The sequence below is a fragment of the Macaca fascicularis genome, chromosome 16 (assembly GCF_037993035.2).
Source record: "Macaca fascicularis isolate 582-1 chromosome 16, T2T-MFA8v1.1".
NCBI lineage: Eukaryota > Metazoa > Chordata > Mammalia > Primates > Cercopithecidae > Macaca > Macaca fascicularis.
Window position 1 is genome coordinate 33,481,417 of NC_088390.1, and position 9,166 is coordinate 33,490,582.

A 9,166-nucleotide genomic window follows, 5' to 3' on the forward strand; every position below is an offset into this window, starting at 1 on the left:
TTTTCATTGGCTAATCTGATACAGAAAAAAATGGAATCTAAGTATTGTTCAAATTTGCATGTCTTTGATCATTACTATGGCTAAACTTTTGGGGTGAATTTTATTGGCTATTTAAATATTTTCATTTGTGTTCTTTGCCCATTTTTTTCTATTTGGATTTTTGTTGTTGTTATTGTTTTATAAAATTTATTCACAAACTAAGACTAAACTTTTTTTTTTTTTTTTTTTTTTTTTTTTTTTTTTTTTGAGACAGGGCCTTGCTCTGTCACCCAGGTGGGAGTGCAGTGGTGTCATCATAGCTTACTGCAGCCTTGAACTCCAGGGCTCAAGCCATCCTCCAGCCTTAGTGTCCTTAGTAGCTGGTACTATAGGTATGCACCACTATGCATGGCTTTTTTTTTCAGGGTCTCACTTTATTGTCCAGGCTGGTCTCAAACCGGGCCTAGGCTCAAGCAATCCTCCCACCTTGGCCTCCCAAAGTACTGGGGTTACAAGCATAAGCCACGGTGCCCAGCAACTCTTATCTATAAGTAAAGATTTCTGAGTGCTAAATTTGCCTTTTGCTTATCACATAACTTTTAAATATTTATTTCAAATCTAGCAATCTTTTTCTTTACAGTTTCTGCTGCAAGCTAAATTTTGTTATTATATTGAGAAATGTCTTCCCTACTCCAAACATTTTCTTTTAGTGGTAATTCCTCAGTGGTGGGGGGATGACTGGAGTGTAAAGATACATACATCTAAAATAACTCCAGGACATCTAAAGGGCAGCTTCACTGCCCGAGCTCTAGCTGATGTCCTTTCTTCTCCCTGAAGCTTTCAGCATACTCCATTGCATGAAGATTTGGTCAGTCCAGATTACTGAGGAAGAATCCTGTAATATTTTGTGACATCTTTTGTTCATTTTTATTTAATTTCCACTCCTGTTCCTTGAACACAGCTTCTACAAATTTACTTGCCAGACACACCTCTAGATAATAGGATATAAAGTGAACAAAATGAAGACCCTGCCCTCATGGAGTTTATAGTTTGAGTAAAGGAGGACAGAAAATAAAAAAAAATAAGGATGTAAATATGTAGTTTGCTAGTTGGCAATAAAGGATGCTTTGGAGAAAAATAAATCTGCATCAGAGGGATAAATATGCAGTACTTACTACATTGTGTTGTAACTCCTCCCCACTAGACTGAGTGCTTTTGAGGTCATGGATTTTGTTTTATCAATCCCTGTAGTTGACTAGTCCAGTGCCTGGAAAGAGCACATGTCTAATAAAAATAGAAAAGCAATATAGGTTACACCTGAGTGAGGCTGCCTTGGCCCAATTCAATCTCTGCCACCAGTTAATCATGACCTTGAATAAGGTACTCAGTTCTGTATGCCTCAGTTTCCTTACCTTAAAAATGAAGACTAGCCAGGCACGGTGGCTCACGCCTGTAATCCCAGCACTTTGGGAGGCCGAGGCAGGTGGATCACCTGAGGTCAGGAGTTCAAGACCAGCCTGACCAACATGATGAAACCCCATCTCTACTAAAAATACAAAATTAGCCAGGCGTGGTGGCGCACGCCTGTAATCCCAGCTACTTGGGAGGCTGAGGCAGAAGAATCACTTGAACCTGGTGGGGGTGTAGGTTGCAGTGAGCTAGATTGTTCCATTGTACTCTATCCTGGGCAACAAGAGTGAAACTCTGTCTCAAAAAAAAAAAAAAAAAAAAAAAAAAATGAAGGCAAAGAAGGTACTATCCTCATAGGGTTGCTAAGATAATTAAATAAGATAATATATTAAAGCACTTAAAATTGTCCCTCTGCATAGGTAGTACTCAACAAATGACAACTGTTATTTCTCAGCAATGGTCTGTAATCTGAATGCATTCCAACAACATGGACCTTAGGGCAATGAAAATAATTTACTGTCAGTTGAAGATATTGCTAGTGCTAGAGTCCGCTTCTGAATTGACACCAGTATATCACGCAGCTCAAATGCTATCTGAGACATTTACCCAGAACATGGCAGCATGAGCAACTGACACAGCCCCTGGCTGTCCTTTCATGAACTTCAGACCCCACCGTGCATCCAGCAGCCCACCAGAATGGAGGCTCTCTGCCTTGTTACCAGGTTTGGGAATATGGCATTAAAAATAGGATTGTCGAGCCAGATGCAGTGGCTCACACCTGTAATCCCAGCACTTTGGGAGGCCGAGGCAAGCAGATCACCTGAGGTCAGGAGTTCAAGACCAGCCTGGCCAACATGGCGAAACCCCATCTCTACTAAAAATACAAAAATTAGCCAGGCATGGTGGCGCACACCTGTAGTCCCAGCTACTTAGGAGGCTGAGGCAGGAGGATTGCTTGAGCCTGGTAGGCAGAGGTTGCAGTGAGCCAAGATCACGCCGCTGCATTTCAGTCTGGGTGACAGAGTGAGATCCTGTCTCAAAAAAAAAAAAAAAAAAAAAAAAATTGGATTGTCCAGATTTATTTGGTGATAACATGTTCTGACAGTATTTAGCCTACAGGCCATGTACATTTTCATCATCTCTTCTCAGTGAAAGGATTGACTGGAGCGATGTCATGTGTCTAGAAATATTGCCTTCTAAATTGTCAACAAAGTAAAAGAGAGTCATTTCTTCAATTTGTCTGGGGATGCTGCAGTTTGCAAAGCACTCTCCTATCCATTATCATTCAATCTGCAGCAAACACTCCGGAGAGGCAATACAGGGTGATCATTTCCACTTAACGGCGATGAAATTGAGACTTATATAGTTAAGCCTCAGCCAAATTCTTCTCACTCATGATTCTGTCTCTATGCCCTACATGAGGTTTCTCACAAATCCTGGGTTCCCTCAAACTAGTCAACATGTTGACATGGACCCTTTATCTTGGTATTTATCAATTTTTATGTATTTTTCAGCATATCCAAAACTTCCCCATGTTTAGAGCCACAAAGTGTATAACTATCTATTTTTTTTCAGGTTAGGTGAAGCCGACCTCAATCCACTGGAGCAGCATGAACCTTCTGCACCCAATACCTTACAGCTCTCTGTCATGGGGGCCAACAACCCCTGGTTGTAGGATGAAGGCTAGAATTCTGAAGTGACTCCAAACAGGTCCATAGTTGCCCTGAGTAATAATGATGACAGTCGATCTGTTACCATGGCACAAATCAAGGCGTACTGGAAAATATACTCTGCTGTATACTCAGGTCAGTAACTTTTTAAAAATTGGTGGTGTGTAGCATACTGAAATAAGTTTGCTAACTTATTATACCATGTAAGGATAGTAAATCATCATCATCATCATCAACATCATCATCAAATAATAATATAGGGACATTTTGACACCAAGAAGGTAGGAGAAATAGAATCTCAGAAGAAGGGACAGTACATTTAGCTTTACGAAGAACTCACAAATCATCCTAATATTTCCTATTCTAACGAGGTCTGTGTAAAACACTTCATGAGGCACTTGCTCTAGGGCTGGCATTTGAAATCACTGCTCTGGGAGTTATAACATCATTTCTACACTTTTTGGCCTGGTATCCTTAACTCCTGCTATGTTCAGAGCCGAAGAATTCCGGGCCTAAGAAGATGAAGTATGGACTAACAATAAAGGTTCTCTGCACATCTGAGATGGCACCAAGACTTGTGAATCATTCTTTCTGGATATACTATTAAAAGCAGTGGGGGCCGGGCGCAGTGGCTCATGCCTGTAATCCCAGCACTTTGGGAGGCCGAGGTGGGAGGATCACGAGGTCAGGAGTTCGAGACCAGCCTGGTCAGCATGGTGAAATCCTGTCTCTACTAAAAATACAAAAAATTAGCCGGGCATGGTGGCATGCACCTGTAGTCCCAGCTACTTCGGAGGCTGAGGCAGGAGAATTGCTTGAACCCAGCAGGTGGAGGTTGCAGTGAGCCGAGACTGTGTCACTACACTCCAGCCTGGGCAACAGAGCGAGACTCTGTCTCCAAAAAAAAAAAAAAAAAAAAAAAAAAAAAGCAGCGAACATGATATAATTAAGTATCGTTTGGAACAGTACATTTGTTTTTGTAGTGGTTGGAACAACATGTTAATCCCAGGAAGTCTTAGCCTGGGAATAATTATGGAACCTGCAGTTAGCAGAGAGAAGTGCCTGATTGGATGCCACAAGTTATTGCAACTCATGGAGAAGTTGTCATTCATAGATGAGATCCTGACCTTTGTATGTTACCAATACCCACATTAAAAAGCCCTATTGTGAACATTTGGGTGGACATTATTATTATTATTATCATTTAGAAAACAGGGTCTCACTCTATTACCCATGCTAGAGAGCAGTGACATGATCATAGCTCACTGTAAGCTCAAACTTTTGGGCTTAAGTAATCCTCCCACCTTAGCCTTCTGAGTAGCTAGGACAACAGGTTCATGCCACGATGCGTTGCTTATTTTTTCGTTTTATTTTTTGGTAGAGTTGGGGGTCTCTTTATGTTGCCCAGGCTGGTCTTGAACTCCTGGCCTCAAGTGATCCTCCCACTCGGCATTCCAAAGTGCTTGAGTTACAGGCATGTGCTACTGTTCCCAGTCCAGACATTATAAATGTCATTATAAAGTGAAAAGCATATTACTAAAAAAAGCAAGAGGAGAGAGAGAATATTTTTTGAGTGTCTATCATATGTCAGACGCATGCAAGCAAACCAAATACCATTCACAATAACCTTCAAAACTAGCTATCCTTATTTTATGAGTGAGGAAATTGATGTAGATGATAGAGAACTAGAACAAGATCACATAGCTGGAAAGTGACAGAGTTCAAGTCTATTTGAATCTGAAACTGTGCTTTCTGTATAATATTACTAGGGAAAAGAAAACCAAGACCTAGAGTCACACCATCTTTTAGCATGGTGAAATATAAACCACTGGAACCAAAAGTACTCGCAGATTAAAACTAAAGGGGGACTTCTTAAAGCTGATAAATACCATCTATGAAAAACCTACCAATAACATTATTCTGAATGCTGAAAGACTGAATGGTAGAAGACTGTTTCCTAAGATTGGGGACAAGGCAAGGAAGTTTTGCTCTCATCACTTTTATTCAACTATTCATTGGAGGCCCTAGACAGTGTAATAAGTCAAGAAAAATAAATAAATGGCCTAAATATTAGAAAGGAAGACATAAAACTGTTTTTATTTATAGATTAATAAGATTAGAGAATCCTCACGAATGTAGAAAGCAAGCCACTAGAACTAATAAATGGATTTAGCAAGGCTGCAAAAAGAGTCAATATAAAAAATTCAAGTGTATTTCTATATACCAGCAATGAACTACTGGAAAATAAAATTTAAAAACCAATGCCAGCCTGGTGTGGTGGCTCACACCTATAAACCCAGCTCTCTGGGAGGCTGCAGCTGGAAGATCGATTGAGCCCAGGTCAATTGAGATCAGCTCGGGTAACATAGCAAGAGAGACCTCATATCTACAAAGACAAACAAAAAAAGAATCCACAGCTCATGGAACTTAAAATATTTATTGGATGTAAATTACAGCTCAATAAAGTTGATTTTAAAAATAAAAATTAAGTTTTGCATTGAAAATTTAAAAAATAAATTCCTAGTTGTGTCCTTGTACTAGCAACTGTAAAGAAAGAATTGCACAGACCCAGTCTCAGGTTGCGAACATGTGCTCCTTATTTGGAAATGATGGCCTACACAGGTAAACAGAGGTAAAATGTCTGACCAAATAAAAGAAACTAATTGCTCCAAGATTTGATTTTTATTACTAGAGTACTACTTAAAATCTGAATGTATCAACAACAGGTTTTGAAGGCAGGAGACAAGAGTAAAGTCACAGGGACAGCCAGTGGAGAGAATTAATGAGGCCATGAGAATCTCACATAGGGCAGTAGGAAAGTCATTAAATGCTCTCCTATCTTCAATCTTGAAAGGGTTCCTGAAAGGAATCAAGACTGAAGGCTTTAGGAGAGAAGATATGCACACTCTAGCAGCCAGGAGTTCTGAGGTTACAGTAGGCATTTCCCAGTCCAGGAGAGTAATATTAAACAGAAATATTGTGTAATGGATGGACCCATTGTAGGCATGTATCCTAAAGAAATACTGGGCCAGGCATGGTGGTTCGTGCCTATAATCCCAACACTTTGGAAGGCCAAGGTTGGAGGATTGCCTGAGCCCAGGAGTTCAAGACCAGCCTGGACAACATAGTGAGACTCTGTCTCTACAAAAAAAATTTTTAAATTACCCGGGTGGGCCCAGTGTGATGGCTCATGCCTGTAATCCCAGCACTTCGGGAGGCTGAGGTGGGTGAATCACAAGATCAGGAGATCAAGACCATCCTGGCTAACATGGTGAAACACCATCTCTGCTAAAAGTACAAAAAATTAGCCAGACATGGTGGCGCACACCTGTAGTCCCAGCTACTCAGGAGGCTGAGGCAGAAGAATCGCTTGAACCTGGGGGGGGTGCGGAGGTTTCATTGAGCCGAGATCACTCCACTGCACTCCAGCCTGGGCAACAGAGCAAGACTGTCTCAAAAAGAAAAAATTACCCAGGTGTGGTGGCATGTGCCTAAAGTCCCAGCTCCTCAGGAGGCTGGGGTTGCAGGATTGCTTGAACCTAGGAAATTGAGTCTACAGTGAGCAAGGATAGTGCCATTGCACCTCCGCCTGGGCCACAGAGCCAGAACTCTCTCTTAAAAAAAAATTGTACACGTGCATAAGAAAACATGGATGGGAATACTTATTGAAGAGTTGCTTGTGAGAAAAAAAAAGGAGAAATGAGAAAGGATTTAACGAAGTAAGGCACAAAGTCACATCTGTTTTGGAGCAGATCCTATCAGTTCCCCACCCATATGACCTAGCACTTACCATGTCTGTGTATGTCAACTGACTTCCAATTGATAGCACAAGCACCTCCTTGACTGAAGGCTTTTTCTGGCCACCAGAGCCCTCTCTGCCCAAGTGTATGGCAGGCCAAAAGTCCTGAGTCAATGTGCCTCTGAAGTAGCCCTCGATCAATGGCAGATGGAAGTCACTGGATAAATACTCCAGCTTTCTTTAGGTAGAAGCGTTGGACAGTTGTGTACTACACTGGCTCCCAGTTTCCCCATGGAGTTGAGCTCCGGTTTTACGTACAGTGATGGCTTGCTTGAAAAAACGCCCTTTATTGGATTCCTTCCCTTCCCTGTCTCACTTCCGCATTACCCTCACCTCCCATATAAAGTAATTGCACTTAAATCCTGTCTGAAGGTCACCTTTCAAATTCACCATTATGAAAGAACAAAGCACATTAATAAATAGATTATGAAAAGATCCTCATAATATATTAAGTGAAAAAGCAATTTATAGAACAATATGTATAGTATAATAGCATGTATTTTGAAAACACAAAAAATAGAACCATACTTCGTTTTTTCTTGAGACAGTCTTCCTCTGTCATCTAGGCTGGAGTGCAGTGGCACTATCTCAGCTCACTGCAACTTCTGCCTCCTGGGTTCGAGTGATTCTCGTGCCTCAGCCTCCCAAGTAGCTGGGACTAGGGGTGTTTGCCACCACACCCAGCAATTTTTTGTATTTTTTGTAGAGACAGGGTTTCACCATATTGACCAGGCTGGTATAGAATTCCTGAGCTCCAGCAATCTGCCCACCTCAGCCTCCCAAAGTGCTGGGATTACAGATGCGAGCCACAGCACCCAGCTGAGAACCATACATTTTAAAATGTGCATGTGTGTGTGCAAATGCCAAGAATCTATTCATGAATTACTTGTGATTTTATTTTATTTTATTTATATTGAGACAGGGTCTTGCTCTGCCACACAGGCTGGAGTGCAGGGGTGCAATCACAGCTCACTGCAGCCTTGACCTCCTGGGCTCAAGCTACTCTCTTGCCTCAGCCTCCAGAGTAGCTGAGACTACAAGTGCCCACCACCATGCTCAGCTAATTTTGTTTTTATTAGTATTTGTATAGACAAAGTTTTGGCATGTTGCCTAGGCTGGTCTCAAACTCCTGGGCTCAAGCAATCCTCCTGTCCCAAAGTACTGGGATTACAAGCACCGCACTCGGCCACTGCACTTGGCCTGCTTGTGTTTCTGAAAGTAAATTTAAAATACTTTATAATGGATGGAAGAGCTCAGTTTACATCAGCTTAAACCAACACTGGGCACTGGGGATGCCTAGCAAAATAGGAGCCCAGTCTCTGCCCTTGGGGAGCTTGTAGAGCATTAAAGGCAACAGATGAGTAAACATCTGCAAGGCCAGGTGGCAAGTACTATGACAGACATAAGCAGAGGGACTGCAGTAACCCAGAGCTGGGGCCCGACCAGCCATCTGCAGAAAAAATTCATTCCTCCCCTACCTGCCCTGCAAGTCTTAGGTACACTTCAACCCGAACGGCTAGAGCTCAGTCAGCAGAGCTGAAGGTATAACGATTAAGAATTAAGCAAATCAGGTACTTACCACCCAGTCAGAATACAGTTTTAATGGAAGGATAATGACATCCCTGGAGCAATGTCCTGGAGCAGGAATTTATCAGTGTTTCTAGCACCCCCAGCAATTTCTAGTGGACAATTACATTGACACATTGCCCCTAGTTTTTTAGATCTCTCACCAGCCTCCCCTCCAGGACCTCCCACCCCTGCCCCATGCTCTGAGATCAGTCCACCGAGCAACCTTCTGCTGAGGATTTAGCTTTCCATGGAGGCTTGCTAAGGGAAGAAAGTGTACTTGAGGAGGCAAGCGTTACAACCCAGCTGTCACTGGAAGGCAATCAACTGGCCAGTTTCTTGCTTCTGGGACCTTATTACAAGGCCCCTTAGCCCAGTCGTTCCCAACTTTGCTGCATATTAGAATCTACTGGGGAGCTTTTCAAAATCCTGATGCCTACGTCATACCTCATACCTACTAAGTTGTGTGTCGAGCGGGGAGGAGGTGACCAGGCAGTGGTGTGCTAAAGCTGGCTGCTACCTGGCTCTGGAGAACCTATTGTGTACATCTCTTCCCAATTCTGTCTTCAGTGATGTCATACTAGTAGCTTGAAATTAACCATGGCCGGGCACGGTGGCTCACGCCTGTAATCCCAGCACTTTGGGGGGCCAAGGCGGGTGGATCACCTGAGGTCAGGAGTTCAAGACCAGGCTGGCCAACAGGGTGAAACCCCGTCTCTACTTAAAACAAACAAACAAAAAA